The following is a 16,614-nucleotide window of genomic DNA, read 5'->3' on the forward strand; positions in this document are numbered from 1 at the left end:
ACGAACAACATGTTTAGCAATCGAATTTAGCCTAATTGTCGCTACCTTAGGGAGGATTTTAAAACTAACATTAAGGAGGCAGATTGGATGATACTATTGTATCCTTTCAGACTCATTAACCTTAGGTAATAAAATAATTTCACCAAAGTTTAAGTGAAACAACTCTAGTTGGCTAACATGAAGGCAGCTAAACAAGAGTAGGAGATGATGTTTGATGACATCCCAAAAGTTCTGGTAGAACTCAGCGGGAAAACCATATGGACCCGATGCTTTGTTGTGCTCCATTAGGAAAACCACCTTTCTAACTCCCTCCTCAGAAAGTGAGGTTGATAGAAGGATATTTTACACATCAGAAACTTGCGGGATGTCATCTATTCGAGACTCATCCATCGAGAAGTTTCCTTCCTCAGGGGTTCCGAACAGATTTTTGTAATAACTAGTTATATAAGACTTAAGTTGCCCATGCCCTTCAATCGTGCTCTCCTCCTGTTGTGGGGAATGAATAAGTTTCTTCCAGTGTTTACCATGGGCGACACCATGGAAATATCTTGTACTCGAATCACCTTCAGGATAAACTGAGAGTTTAAATGTTGGTACCACTTAAGTTCCTCCTCATGCAGCATGCGAGCTAACTGGGCATTCGATTGGCACTTGATCTTGTCATGTCCATTTTGCATCATGTTTTCCTACTGTTATTTATTGTATTTTGGATTGTTATTTCACTTTATGATGCAATTCTTATGCCTTTTCTCTCTTAATTTGCAAGTTCCACATGAAGAGGGAGATTGTCAGCAGCTGGAATTCTGGACCCGAAAGGGCAACAATAGAGATAGCTATCCTGCACAACTACAAATGACTTGAAAATTTGTGGAGAATTATTTTGAAATGTATAAAAAATATTGGCGAAAGAATTACTAGAGGAAGACTTTTGGGATGAAGCGCCACCGTCTCGAGGCAGAACCTCGGTAGGAGCACCTTTTCTCTCCAGCGGAACGATTTCGTTGGTGACACTTCCCTTCTAGAGGGGGAAATCGAAGCCATTGACATCATCAACAATTCTCTCATCATGGGAGGACCAATCTTCATCAACATCTTCACCAATACCATCTCATCTCAAACCTTAGTTCATCTCTTGTATTCAATCTTTGTCCCAAAACCTCAGATTGGTACCTGTGAGTTGCTAGTAGTATTGATTACATCTTGTAGTTATGTTAGTTGGTTTATTTGGTGGAAGATTATATGTTCAGATCCTTAATGATTTTCAATAGCCCTCTGATCTTGAACATAAATATGTTTTGTGAGTTGTTACTTTTGTTCTTGAGGACATGGGAGAAGTCTAGTTATAAGTAATCATGTGAACTTGGTATTCGTTCGATATTTTGATGATACTAGATGACACCCCATGCGTTGCTGCGGGAATGCATGCTACAAAAACAATTCATTAAACATGGAAATTCTTATTTGCAAAGATAGGTCTGAATGCAGATAGTATAACTAATAATTCTCAATAACTAAAAGCACCGTGGGATGCTGCACTAAAATATGAAAAATTGTTCAAACAATCAGATCCGAGGCCAAGTCCATTGCAATGCAAGACAGACCTGTTAACAGAATGAATTCTCACTAAGAGAAATACTAATCCCAGATGCACCGAGGCTCTAAGAGAAACTAGATCATGAAGGCGTGCGTTGCCGAGCCTGATCATTCTAAGAAAATATAAAATGGACAATAGAAACATCCTCTAAATTTTGCAAAATTTGGATTACAGTGCGTTGATAAACGTGGTTGGAGATATTGAAGTCAAAACTTATGCACTCATGTAAATGCTTTCATTTTCTACATTTTTGTCCCATCACATTCATGATATAGGAAGATAAAAAAAGGATGGAGCAGAAAAATTAAATATATATAATCTTAGAGGTTTCCATCAATGGTAATAAGTCACGTTCTCAAGGGATTGAACTCTTTGCATCATGAAAGATGAATTATCGAATTAGAGCCGCACATAGCTCTCCTCAATGACCTTCAGCACTTCTGCAATTCGCAACATAGATGAGCAATATTTTGCAGGCAACACAAAAGATCTTTATAATAATGAACATGAAAGATCAGACTTGAGGCGGGTGATGAATATCTTGATGCTATCGTCATGTGTAAGCACCATGCCAATGGAATACTTAATCTTGGCGAAGCGCTTCTTTGGATACACAGTGTGGTTGCACACTGTGCTGCAGCCAGAGCAATAATAAAACTAAAATATGAATCAATCACCAAATTTGAATTTTTGTACAGGCTGCAACTCAAAGAAACCAGCACCTTGTTCTTCTCGGCCCGTCGTTGAGTGATTCGATCAAACATGCGAGTGACCGCGACTGTAGAGAGTGGACGTCATGGACGCTGGGGGGGGGGGGAGCGAGAGCCACCGGCAACTGGGCGCTGTACGTTACTGCCGCTTTCGCATGGAAAGAGAGAAGCTGAAACGAGGTCGTCCCTTCGAGAAGCCGCAGCGTGCAGGCATGGCACACTTGTAGGCTCATGCGGCAAAGAAGGCCCAGAAGATTTTCTTAGGGGCGGAAAGCCCAAGCTAGTGATGTGGAAGTTTCTTGGCCTGATTTATGACAAGTCGTCCTCAGCAGTCCCTGGAGCAGCGGCCCAGAGACATTGAGGTCTGCGTGATGGGGAGGTTACGGGCGAAGAAAAACTGGGTGCACAGTGGGACGACCAGGTGATCTGGGGCGTTCGTTCGTGGGATCCAAGGGCTGACTAACTCAAATCACTGTGGTGGCTTGTAGCTCGCCCCATTATACTGTTTCTCAATACTAAGCCCAGATGCACTATGGGTTTGGCAGGCGTATAGATACTTTAACCAAAATGATTGCTAAAAAAGTATTGAGAATAAACTAAATGTACCATACGTAAAGAGTATATCCACAATCTGTAAATAGAACTACATTGACTATAATTATAATAAATAAGACCTCAAGGCATTAGTCATTCCATTCCACTTTCTGAAGCATAGAGAATCGATGCCAGGTAAGAATTACCAAGATCCTTGGAGAGACAGTTTGTTGGATAGATAGCAATTAATTCGATCCAAATTGTGTCAAATCCCCGACTCCACTGCCGAGCATAGCATGGATGTACACACTGTTGTCGGCCCATCATTCCTTCATTCCGCAGACAATCACTATAAAAAATTAGTTGCAAGCATATTTTTTTCTGTGGCTGGACTTGAGGCTGCAAATAATGGTGAAGCTAGCTAGGATGATTATTTGTAGTTTCTTTGTCTGCCAGCCTGTTAATGAGCAACAAGCATACATTTATTTTCTGTGACTGGATAAGAGCCACCAAAAACAAAACAATTGATGGGAGAAATATGACGGATTTTGCACCATCAATGTCGTCGAGGCTGTCTTGCACTACAGACCTAATTTGGCTAGCTCCATGTCATGTGTGCTCACGTAATGTAGTTCCTGGCTGTAGCTATGATAGGGAGTTCATAATAGCATACCTCTCAGTATGAGGGCTTCAAATTACAGAAAATCCTTACATTATTATATGTCACAATATAAACTTCTCAGTGTTTAACTATCCATGGTGGAAAACAGGGATATAGATGCATCTTCAGGATATACATGTTAAAAGCCAATTGTTTGAAGTACGTGGATGTTTATATGTGTCATTAATCAACCATCATGGATTTCTACCAAAAAAGGTGCAACAAAGGTAAGATAGCTAATATTATTTTTTTTTAGAACGAAGGCTCACGGTGAGCCCGGCTTTGAATTAACAAAGCCATCAACCGGCCAGGGATACAAACTCTGGAGTACAACCTCGACACAGAACCATAAAAAAGAAATCACGGCAAGATACAATGGTGCCGGGAGCAGCTCACATGCCAGACATACAACAAACTGAAAAAAAGGATCTACATGAAGCACCAAGCTTGAGGATGTCAAGGCCTCTTGCACACGCGAAGCCTAGGAGAAGGGGGATGCCGGCTTAGGAGAGGAAGATCAGATGACCGAAGAGGCAGCCCTAGCCACAACATCTGGGACCAGCCAGGAAGCACCACCATCCAGATCCATTGTCGAAGAAGGCCCCTGCCTCCTCGCCTGGCTCGAAAGGCGCCGAACCGTCGACAATGAACACGTTCACCCTAGAACCTGGATGAGAGGCACCGATGGCATCCACATGGTTGGGATTAGGCAGAGCGACCTGTCGTCGACTTCTCACCTGGAGCAGAGCAACACCGAAAACCAGAGACTTGGGCATTCAAGAGGAGAGCTGCCAGGATGCACGAAGGAGCAGCAGCCCACCACCAGGGGGAGCACAGCACCGCTGGAGATAACTGCTGCCGCCGACACCCACCGCACACCTCACGGCGAAGACCAAATTCCCACCTTGCTCCCAAAGCAGCGCCTTCAAGAAGGAAACGGCGCCAAGGGCGTCGCCGCCGCCCAACATCGTTGGGGTTTTCACCCGGGAGGACAAGGGGGAGGGGGTGGGGAAGGTATACCTGACCAGCGCCTCCAAGAAGGTGCGCGGCGCCCGCGGGCGTCGCCGCCGTCACAGCCAGCAAGGCGGCTAGGGATTTCTCCTGGCAAACTTCCCGTCCCCACTCCCACCCGGCGAAGAAACCGGCGTCCAGGACGGAGCCGGCCAGATCTGGGGCGAGGACTTGCGAATCCGCCGAAGAGGGGTGGAGGGCGGCCAGATCTGGAGCCGCGGAGCCGAAGCCGCCGCCGCCACGCCCTGGCGCGCATCCACCGGCTGCCTCGCCGTCCACACGGCCGAGGGGCACCGGCCCGCACCTGCGCCACCATGCGCCGAGGGTCCGGTGGCGCCAATCCCGCCGGGGCCGCCGCCCCGGGTCGCAAGGCCCCCCGCGAGAGATGCAGAGCAGCAGGAGAGGCCCCGCTGCCACCATCCTCAGCAGCGCCCCGGGCGAAGCCGGCGGCTGCCTCAGGCGGCGGCGAGGAGAGGGGTGGCGGGGGAGGAGACGGCGGCGGCGGGCTAGGTTTTCGGCCCTCGAGTCGCCCGAGAGGGCGACGCGGGGGAGAGAGGGAAATCTTCCTCCTTTGTGTTCTTGGAGCTGAATAGGGGCTCAATAAGATAGCTAATATAAGGCCATACATGCTATGCTAATTTTGCCAAATGGGATTTAGAAAACCAAAAGAAATATGAAATATTCTATTAAAATGTAGAATGCCAACAACTCTCGATTTATACTATGTGATACATGAACACTGCAATCGCTACAGATAAAATGAATTCTTTTTGATCAAAATCTCTAGTATAAAATCGCTATATGCCTCATCAAACTGAATGGAAATATGATGGCTTGATGAGTAGATGAATTAATCGGTCCCCGTGTTTTCGCCATAAGAGCGTGAAGTATACAACATTACCTTTGTACTGTACTTGATTCTTTGTTCCTTCCGCTATATTATCCTAAGAATTATTTTGCTATCACCGTTGTTTGCCTGTCAACATCCTCTAACACAATAATCAGTGGATAAAACGTGAAACCCATGGTAACCTAATTATTTCTTTTGTAGGTTATTGTTGTGATTAACCAAGAGTTAAGCAAGCACAAGTAGTTGCTTGTTTCTAACTGAACTACAACAGCGAGGACTCTGTCCAAAATACCATGGCAAAATTTCTGAACACGACATGTTCAGGAAAACAAAGTACAGTATTCTCACCTTATCAAATGCTAGATACTCACGATTCTACAACACACGACAAATTTTGGATGAAATCTTCCAATGATGCGGCATAAAAGAATCTCATATCTTTCTCACCTTTTCTTTGGACCGCATTGAAGTGAAATTTGGAAGATCAGGAAGGGAGCGTGGCTGGCTGAGCTCGGTTGAAAAAGGGGTTGGCACAACTCCTCGCTTTACAGTGGCACGGGTCAGCCTGCTCCTTGCCGTGATTCTAGCGATTGCGGGGGTCGGCGAGGTTGTCCGCTGGGATTACTCGATAGGATAATTCTGATCTCTGCTTTCGCCACGTAAGGTGGGATATGGTTGGGAATACACCTGTTGGGCTCTCTCACCAACATAGCCAAATCGAGGAGTGGGCAGTCTGCGGCGGGTGCTGCCTGATGTTGTCGAGTGACCGTTGGGAGGAGGAGGCCACGGCTGCGAGCAGCGACGCGAATGGCTCAGACATGACCACTGACAAGGCCACTGCTCCATCAAGCCGTGGCTCCACCTCGACATCAACCTAGACCTAAACCTCGATCTTGCCGTCTCATGGCTCTGATGTGATCGATTGATGAGTAAATATGTTGGGGAACGTAGCATGAAATTTCAAAATTTTCCTATGATCACGCAAGATCTATATAGGAGATGCATAGCAACAAGAGGGGGTGAGTGTGTCCACGTACCCTCATAGATCGAAAGTGGAAGCGTTAGGTTAACGCAGTTGATGTAGTTGAACGTCTTCACGATAGAACTAATCAAGTACCTAATGTACGACACCCCCGAGTTCAGCACACGTTTAGCTCGATGACGTCCCTCGAACTCTTGATCTAGCAAAGTGTCGAGGGAGAGTTTTGTCAGCACGACGGCGTGGTGACGGTGATGGTGATGTGATCCGCGCAGGGCTTCGCCTAAGCACTACGATAATATGACTGGAGGAGTTAACTGTGAAGGGGGGCACCACACACGACTAAGAAACAACTATTGTGTTTTAGGGTGCCCCCTGCCCCCATATATAAAGGAGGAGAGGGAGGAGGCCGGCCAAGGGGCGCGCCATAGGGGGGAAACCAACTAGGACTCCGAATCCTAGTCGCCCCCTTTCCTTTCTATCGGAGGAGGAAAAGGGAAGGATAGGGAGAGGGAGAGGGAGAAGGAAAGGGGGTCGTGCCCCTCCCCATTGTCCAATTTGGACTCCCTTGGGGGGAGGGCGCCACCCCTTGCGGGCTCCCCTCTATCTCCCCTATGGACCATGTAGGCCCATTACTTCCTCGGGGGTTCCGGTATCCTCCCGGTACTCCGAAAAATACCCGAACCACTCCAAAACCATTCTGGTGTCCAAATACCATCATCCAATATATCAATCTTTACCTCTCGACCATTTTGATACTCCTCGTCATGTCCGTGATCTCATCCGGTACTCCGAACAAATCGTCATCGAACGTTAAGCATGCAGACCCTACGGGTTCGCGAACTATGTAGACATGACCGAGACACCTCTCTGGTGAATAACCAACAACGAAACCTGGATGCTCATATTGGTTCCCACATATTCTATGAAGATCTTTATCGGTCATACCATAATGACAACATACGTTATTCCCATTGTCATTGGTATGTTACTTGCCTGAGATTCGATCGTCGGTATCTTCATACCTAGTTCAATATCGTTACTGGCAAGTCTCTTTACTCATTCCGTAATGCATCATCCCACAACTAACTCATTAGTCACGTTTCTTGCAAGGCTTATTATGATGTGCATTACCGAGAGGGCCCAGAGAAACCTCTCCGATACTCGGAGTGACAAATCCTAATCTCGATCTATGCCAACCCAACAAACACCTTTGGGGATACCTGTAGAGCATCTTTATAATCACCCAGTTACGTTGTGACGTTTGATAGCACACAAGGTATTCCTCCGGTCTTCAGGAGTTGCATAATCTCATAGTCAAAGGAATATGTATAAGTCATGAAGAAAGCAATAGCAATAAAACTTAAAGATCATTATCCTAAGCTAAAGGATGGGTCTTGTCCATCACATCATTCTCCTAATGATGTGATCCCATTCATCAAATGACAACACATGTCTATGGTTAGGAAACTTAACCATCTTTGATTAACAAGCTAGTCTAGTAGAGGCTTACTAGTGACACTGTGTTTTGTCTATGTATCCACACATGTATCAAGTTTCCAGTTAATAAAATTCTAGCATGAATAATAAACATATATCATGATATAAGGAAATATAAATAACAACTTTATTACTGCCTCTAAGGCATATTTCCTTCAGTCTCCCACTTGCACTAGAGTCAAAATCTAGTTCACTAGTCATGTGATTTAACACCAATAGTTCACATCTTTATGTGATTAGTTCACATCTCCATGTGACTAACACCCAAAGGATTTACTAGAGTCAATAATATAGTTCACATTGCTATGTGATTAACACCCAAAGAGTACTAAGGTGTGATCATGTTTTGATTGTGAGAGAAGTTTAGTCAACGGGTCTACCACATTCAGAGCCATATGTATTTTCCAAAATTTCCATGTCTACAATGCTCTGCATGGAGCTACTCTAGCTAATTGCTCCCACTTTCAATATGTATCCAGATTGAGACTTAGAGTCATCCGGATCGGTGTAAAAGCTTGCATCGACGTAACTCTTTATCACCTCCATAACTGAGAAATATTTACTTAGACCTCTTAGGTAACTAAGGATAACTTTGACCGCTATCCAGTGATCCACTCCTGGATCACTCTCGTACCGCCTTGCGAAACTCATGGAAAGGTACACAATAGGTCTGGTACACAGTATAACATACTTTATAGAACCTATGGCTGAGGCATAGGGAATTACTTTCATTCTCTTTCTATTTTCTGCCGTGGTCGGGTTTTGAGTCTTACTCAAATTCACACCTTACAATACAGGCAAGATCTCCTTTTTGACTGATCCATTTTGAACTTCTTCAAAATCTTGTCAAGGTATGTGCTTTGTGAAAGTCCTATTAAGTGTCTCGATCTATCCCTATAGATCTTGATGCCCAATATATAAGTATCTTCACCGAGGTCTTTCATTGAAAAACTCTTATTCAAGTATCCTTTTATGCTATCCAGAAATTCTATATCATTTCCAAACAAAAATATGTCATCCACATATAATATTAGAAATGCTACAGAGCTCCCACCCACTTCCTTGTAAATACATGCTTCACCATAAGTCTGTATAAAAACATATGCTTTGATCACCTTATCAAAGCGTATATTCCAACTCTGAAATGCTTGCACCAATCCATAGATGGATCGCTGGAGTATGCACACTTTGTTAGCACCTTTAGGATCGACAAAACCTTTTGGTTGCATCATATACAACTCTTCTTTAAGAAATCCATTAAGGAATGTAGTTTTCATATCCATTTGCCAGATTTCATAAAATTTGGCAATTGCTAACATGATTCAGACAGACTTAAGCATCGCTACGAGTGAGAAAATCTCATCATAGTCAACACCTTGAACTTGTCAAAAACCTTTTGCGACAAATCAAGCTTTGTAGACAGTAACACTACCATCAGTGTCTGTCTTCCTCTTGAAGATCCATTCATTCTCAATGGCTTTCCGATCATTGGGAAAGTCCACCAAAGTCCATACTTTGTTCTCATGCAGGGATCCCATCTCAGATTTCATGGCCTCAAGCCATCTGTCGGAATCTGGGCTCATCATAGCTTCTTCATAGTCCGTAGGTTCGCCATGGTCTAATAACATGACTTCCAGGACAGGATTACCGTACCACTCTAGTGCGGAACGTGCTCTGTTCGACCTACGAGGTCCAGCAGTAACTTGATCCGAAGTTTCATGATCATTATCATTAGCTTCCTCTCTAGTTGGTGTAGACATCACGGGAATGGATTTCACGGATGTGCTACTTTCCAATTCGAGAGAAGGTACAATTACCTCATCAAGTTCTACTTTCCGTCCACTTACTTCTTTTGAGAGAAACTCCTTCTCTAGAAAGGATCCATTCTTAGCAACAAAGATCTTGCCTTCAGATCTGTGGTAGAAGGCGTACCCAATAGTTTCTTTTTGGGTATCCTATGAAGACGCACTTCCCCGATTTGGGTTCGAGCTTTATCAGGCTGAAACTTTTTCACATAAGCATCGCAACCCCAAACTTTAAGAAACTACAACTTAGGTTTCTTGCCAAACCACAGTTCATAAAGTGTCGTCTCAACGGATTTAGATGGTGCCCTATTTAACGTGAATGCAGCTGTCTCTAATGCATAACCCCAAAACGATAGTGGTAAATCGGTAAGAGACATCATATATCACACCATATCCAATAAAGTACGGTTACAATGTTCGGACACACCATTACGCTGTGGTGTTCCAAGTGGCGTGAGTTGTGAAACTATTCCACATTGTTTTAAATGAAGGCCAAACTCATAACTCAAATATTCGCCTCCACGATCAAATCATAGAAACTTTATTTTCTTGTTATGATGATTCTCCACTTCACTCTGAAATTCTTTAAACTTTTCAAATGTTTCAGACTTGTGTTTCATTAAGTAGATATACCCATATCTGCTCAAATCATCTGTGAACGTTAGAAAATAATGATACCTGCCGCGAGCCTCAACACTCGTCGGACTGCATACATCAGTATGTATTATTTCCAATAAGTTAGTGGCTCGCTCCATTGTTCTGGAGAATGGAGTCTTAGTCATCTTGCCCATGAGGCATGGTTCGCAAGTATCCAATGATTCATGATGAAGTGATTCCAAACTCCCATCTGCATGGAGTTTCTTCATGCGCTTTACATCAATATGACCTAAACGGCAGTGCCACAAATATGTTGATCTATCATTATCAACTTTGCATCTTTTGGCATCAATATTATGAATATGTGTATCAGTACGATTGAGATTCAATAAACCATTCACCTCAGGTGTATGACCATAGAAGGTTTTATTCATGTAAACAGAACAACAATTATTCTCTGACTTAAATCAACAACCGTATTGCAATAAGCATGATCTTATCATATTCATTTTCAACGCAAACACCAAATAACATTTATTTCAGGTTCAACACTAATTCCGAAGGTAGAGGGAGTGTGCGATGGTGATCGTATCAACCTTGGAATCACTTCCAACACACATCATCACTTCGCTCTTAACTAGTCTTTGTTCATTCTACAACTCTTGTTTAGAGTTACTAATCTTAGCAACTAAACCGGTATCAAATACCCAGGGGCTACTATGAACACTAGTAAAGTACACATCAATAACATGTATATCAAATATACCTTTGTTCACTTTGCCATCCTTCTTATCCGCCAAGTATTTGGGGTAGTTCCGCTTCCAGTGACCATTCCCTTTGCAGTAGAAGCACTCAGTTTCAGGCTTAGGTCTAGCTTTGGGCTTCTTCACGGGAGTGGCAACTTGCTTGCCATTCTTTTTTGAAGTTCCCCTTCTTTCCCTTGCCCTTTTTCTTGAAACTAGTGGTCTTGTTAACCATCAACACTTGATGCTATTTCTTAATTTCTACCTTCACTGATTTTAGCATCGCGAAGAGCTTGGGAATCATTTTCATTATCCCTTGCATATTATAGTTCATCACGAAGTTCTAGTAACTTGGTGATAGTGACTAGAGAACTCTGTCAATCACTATCTTATCTGGAGGATTAAATCCCACTTGATTCAAGTGATTGTAGGACCCAGACATTTTGATCACATGCTCACTAGCTGAGCTATTCTCCTCCATCTTGTAGGAAAAGTACTTGTCAGAGGTCTTATACCTCTTAACACGGGCATGAGGCTGAAATATCATTTTCAGCTCTTGAAACATCTCATATGCTCCATGGTGTTCAAAACATTTTTTAAGTCCTGGTTCTAAGCCATAAAGCATGGTGCACTAAACTATCAAGTAGTCACCATACCGATCTTGTCAAATGTTCATAACATCCGCATCTCCTCCTGAAATAGGTCTGTCACCTAGTGGTGCATCAAGGACATAATTCTTCAGTGAAGCAATGAGGATAATCCTTAGATCACAGACCCAGTCCACATCATTACTACTATCATCTTTCAACATAGTTTTTCTCTAGGAACATATCAAAAATAAAACAGGGGAGCTATACGCGAGCTATTGATCTACAACATAGATATTGAAATACTAGCAGGACTAAGTTCATGATAAATTAAGTTCAGTTAATCAAATTACTTAAGAACTCCCACTTAGATAGACATCCCTCGAGTCATCTAAATGATACGTGATCCAAATCAACTAAACCTTGTTTGATCATCACGTGAGATGGAGTACTCATCAATGGTGAACATCTCTATGTTGATCATATCTACTATATGATTCACGTTCGACCTTTCGGTCTGTAGTGTTCCGAGGCCATGTCTTTAAATGCTAGGCTAGTCAAGTTCAACCCGAGAATTCCGCATGTGCAAAACTATCTTACACCTGTTGTATGTGAACATAGAGCTTATCACACCCGATCATCACGTGGTGTCTCGGCACGATGAACTGTCACAACAGTGCATACTCAGGGAGAACACTTATACCTTGAAATTTAGCGAGGGATAATCTTATAATGCTACCACCGTACTAAGCAAAGTAAGATGCATAAAAGATAAACATCACATGCAATCAAAATATATGACATGATATGGCCATCATCATCTTGTGCCTTTGATCTTGTAGTGACCCGACCCGAATGGATCAAGTCTCTGTGCTTAAGTGTCATCCCTGGATCGGTATGCTGACACACACAGTACTCGAAGGATTTATAACAGAGGTAAATCACATGTATAAAGTAACGTAAATACTATTACCTCAATCCATATAGCGGAAGCAACAAGGTTGTGGATTCCCATCAACACCAACGGCAAAGTTGAGTGTAGAAATCGTAACCCTAACGTATCACTTACTCGTCGTAAGATAATCCTGCAACATGAGACGTTGCAGCCCAAAACGGGTCAGTACATTGAATGTACTGGCAAATTCACACCATAGAGAATAATGAATAATGACTATCACTACATGCATATTTGGTTGGTGGAAAAGCTCTATGGTTATAAGGTTTTGCGTAAAGCCAATTTTTACCTACTGCAAAGGAATAAATTTATTTAACTATCATGGTGGTTGTTGAACATCGATAATGGTTGACAGCATTCCGATCCCAATTAAGTGAACAATTAAAACCCAACAACATTAATTAGAAGTAACATGTTGAGATTCACATGATATTCAAGTACTAGATACTCAAGATTGTCCATAACCGGGGACACGGCTAATCATGATTAGTTTGTACACTCTGCAGAGGTTTGGCACTTTTCCCCACATGACTCGATCGCCTCCGTTGGTTTTCTCGCACTACATGGTGTTTGAGAAACGGATGACCGAGACATGGTCTTTCAGAAGCGCTAGCACCTTACATGTGGGTAGACCGGTACACCTACTTTCCCCTACATCTGCTAGTCTACCCGTAAGAGTTCGCACGACTTAATCAACTATGCCAGAGCCCATAGTAGCATGTGGCTGCACACGGAAGTTTCTAGCATGAAAGATCTTATGATCCCTTTGATCCTGGGTGGCGGTCCAAATTAAAACAGGCAAGTCCTGATAGACATCAGGTGCCTCAATCCACCCAGATGTGTGTTTAAGTTGCCACCTTAGATAAACCATTAAAATTATCAACTCACATCTGTCATGGATATCACTCACCCAATCCACGTCTACTAGCATAGCTTGGCATAATAAGCAAACGTAGAAGTAACTCCCAAAGGTTTCATAATAAACAGGTAATAGGTACTACCTCATCTACTTCCCATCCCACAATTTAATTAGATCCTAATCATGCAATGTGAGAGGATTGATCTAGTGCAAGAAAACATGGCTTGTAGAAAAGGTATGATCATAGTGTTACTTGCCTGCAAGGTAGATGAAGATGATTCATACTTAAAACTCTTGATAGATCTACTCGTCACACTCCGGTCAATCTATCGTAAGCAAACAATAGTAACCATACAATAAGTACTCATCTAAAGCACAAGTAAAACTCGAACGAGAGGACAAACCAGAAAGTTCAACTTAAGAACTCCGGTTGCAAAGAAAGAACGAACCGAACAAACGACGGAAAACAAACGGCGGAAGAAAACAACTCGGTTCTAGCAAGTTGAAACTAGGTCAAATTTTACCATAGCAAAAACTTGTTCAAGTTGATTAGACGGAACAGCGGTTTCGAGACGAAACTCCAGGCGCTTGAATCACCTGATTCCGATAAACGGGCGAGAAGATAAACTAGAACGAAGATCGGATCTGAGATCGCGATCGCAGAATAAATCTGACGAAAAGAAAGAGACGAACGGTTAAACGAACGGGCGTCGTTAACCGGGAATAATCGGGGATCACGTTCATTGAGACAAACGGTCCGAAAGAAGAACGAAAACCGATCTAGGGTTTTCGGAAAAGAAACTGAAAAAGAAAACGGAAAACCGATCTAGGGTTTTGGAAAAGAAACCGAAACGAAGAATCGGAGAGAAAAACCGGAAAAGAAAACCTGAATGGTTTCTTTTAAAAGAACCGAACCGCGGGGAAGAAAAAGAGAGGCGCGGGGCTACCTCCAGCGAGGCGGGGCGAACGGTGGCGACGGCGGCGTGCTAGGGAGGCGGCGGCGGCACTATAGGGGCGGCGGCGACGGGTGAGGGGCGCGGGGTGGGGCGCGGCTTGGGGAGGAGAGGGGGTTTGGGTTTGATTTGATGTGTTGGAGGGGGGGTGTGGGGGTATTTATATAGGTGAGGGGGGGATTTACTTGGGGTAGGGGACAAGAAATAGACTAGGAAAGAAAAACAAAACAAAGGAAAGGGGAGGGGCTACGGCCTAGAGTCCAAGCCGGACTCGGCTAGAGGCGAGGCGGCGGCCTGGCGCACTGGCGCCTGGCGCCTGCGCACGCGCGCAGCTGGGGAGGGCGGCCGGCTGGCTGGGCCTTTGGCCCGGCTGGCCTGGCTCACTTTTTTTTAAACGGTTTCGCGCGCAGAAAACAAAAGAAAAGAAAATCTAAACGAACTCCAAAAATTCTAAAGTAAATTTTCCCCGACTCCTAAAAATGAGTCGAACAAAATGAACTTTACTCCGGACCTAGAATGCAATTTTTGAAAATGCGCATTTTTCCCTATCCAAAGAAAAACAAACAAACACCGGAAAACGAAATTTGATCTATTTATTAAATCTTCATTTTTCCTATATTTTGGGAAAGCCATATTATTCCCTCTCTCATATTTTGATATCGGAAAAATAATTGAAGATGAAATAAATAAATCAAATGATCCTCTTTTCAAATTCGAGAAAACTCTCAAATATGAAAATAACGAAATCTCCAACTCTCTCCGAAGGTCCTTGAGTTGCGTGAAATTTCTAGGATCGACCAAAATGCAAGAAAATAAGATATGCATGATGATCTAATGTATAACATTCCAAATTGAAAAATTGGGATGTTACAAACCTACCACCCTTAAAAGGAATCTCGTCCTCGAGATTCGGAGAGGCTAGCAAGAAAAAGGTTAGGGTTTGGGGGTCTCCTCAAAATACATCGATCATCACAGGGGTCTGGGGTGCTACCGCCCTTAGAAGCATGGTTACAGCTCCATCGAAACTCATACACTTCATCGTTATTCTTGACAGTGTCGGTCTTCTCAGATCCTCGAGAAAATTCCTTCTCTGAGCTCTTCTGGTAGTGGCATAACCTTTTCCTCAATTCTTCTATACTTTCATCCTGGTAAAGTTATTCCGAGATTGGGTCTTCTTAGCTGACGGTCTGGCGCCAAAACTAAACAACTATCGATATCTCATGGTGGTCAACAATTTGTGGTTTCTCCTGCAGGAAATGGGTCTGGGTTGATCCTCACCGTATAACCTACGGTTGGCAAAGCTGCCTTGTACAAGGGGAAATATTTATACCATTCTAAGGCTTAAACAGGGTTTTCATCGTCGTCTCTCTACTATAGGTAAGTCACTCAGATTTACCATTCCATATAGCAAGGCGAACAATAAGAGTAAGTCGGTATGGTGATCAATCCATCCCGCACCCAAATCATTACCTTGTATACAGTTTAGAGAATCTCGCATTCTAACACTTGGTCATCCTCACAAGCATTGCAGAATTTCTCTTGTCGACGAACCAAGTTCGAATAAATCCTTAGATTCTGCAAGCCAAACAACCATCTATCGTTCCTTCACAACTCTCAGGTTTTGCATAACTCCTATAAGATCGTCTGTCGATAAAGGTATAACCACTTCCAGGGTTTTTCCTTCAGCAAGAATGTGCTTGCTTCTTGGTAGGTCCTGGGGCCTGTGGGTTATGGCCCATCTCATCACTTGTAATCCTTGAACTCATCCTCGGGGCAACTAGTCATTATTCCAACATCCAGCTTCCAGCTTCCTAGCATACTTAAATCATTCCAATTGTACTGTCTTCCTTCCTTCTATTGGCACCAAACTAGGACATGATTACTCAGACTCATCATGGAATTTCCATTGATCCATATTTCCAACATCATACCTCCTTTATATCCAATGGTAACTCATCTCTTCATCCGCGTGGGGTATCCCTCATACCGAGATAAAACTTATACTTATGAAGTCCTTATTCCACTTAGTGGAACATCATTATGCTTTCCACGGTCAAGCGTCCTTACAGGGGAATATTGGCCATCTCTGCATGGCACTTCTTCAACTGGGAAACGTGAAACACATCTTGAACTCCTGACAGTCCTTCGGGTAACTCAAACTTGTAGGCCACTTCTCTCATACGCTCCAAAACTCGGTATGGTCCTACAAATCTCGGGGCTAACTTTACCTTAAATCCAATTCGTTTAACTCCTCGCAGAGGGAACACATGAAGACA

This window comes from Triticum dicoccoides, chromosome 3A (genome assembly GCF_002162155.2).
Source record: "Triticum dicoccoides isolate Atlit2015 ecotype Zavitan chromosome 3A, WEW_v2.0, whole genome shotgun sequence".
Classification (NCBI taxonomy): Eukaryota; Viridiplantae; Streptophyta; class Magnoliopsida; order Poales; family Poaceae; genus Triticum; species Triticum dicoccoides.